Source organism: Bactrocera oleae, chromosome 2 (assembly GCF_042242935.1).
Source record: "Bactrocera oleae isolate idBacOlea1 chromosome 2, idBacOlea1, whole genome shotgun sequence".
Classification (NCBI taxonomy): domain Eukaryota; kingdom Metazoa; phylum Arthropoda; class Insecta; order Diptera; family Tephritidae; genus Bactrocera; species Bactrocera oleae.
In genome coordinates, this window is record NC_091536.1 from 22,217,690 (window position 1) to 22,218,274 (window position 585).

The following is a 585-nucleotide window of genomic DNA, read 5'->3' on the forward strand; positions in this document are numbered from 1 at the left end:
CAACCGAAGGTCTTAGATAATATAATTTGTTTATCGATATCTTCCCGATTAAACGAAAGTAATCTCTTTTTTGTGTTTGCGCTCTTATCCCTATCTATCGACTTGATGACGTTTTTTAGTTTAAATAAGTTTTTTCGGGGGCGAGACTTCAAAGCGTTGTACTTCTTAAGCGTGCCTCCGCAACCTATATAATCAGCGCACGTACACACACACACACACACATGTGCATTGGACTTTTGTAATCTTATATGCACTTACACAGCTATATATATGATATGCTCGTATGTATGTAGATATAGTCCGGCGATAGATACCGTTTACCGTTCGGATTCGGTAGACTATATGCCCAACTGACCCAGCTAGATAAAAGTATCTAATCTTCGTTTTTTAGCAATATTTATAAGATAATGAAGATTTGCTATCAATTCTGTTTCCATTCATTCAGTTGGTAGGATATCAGTGGGTATCTGTAACATAACTGTATTCCAGTATCAGTAAGTATGGTATGTTTGAACTGATAATGTACCGAGATAATAAGCGATAATTATTTGAATTTGAATTTTTCATTTGCTCCTTTAACTTTGG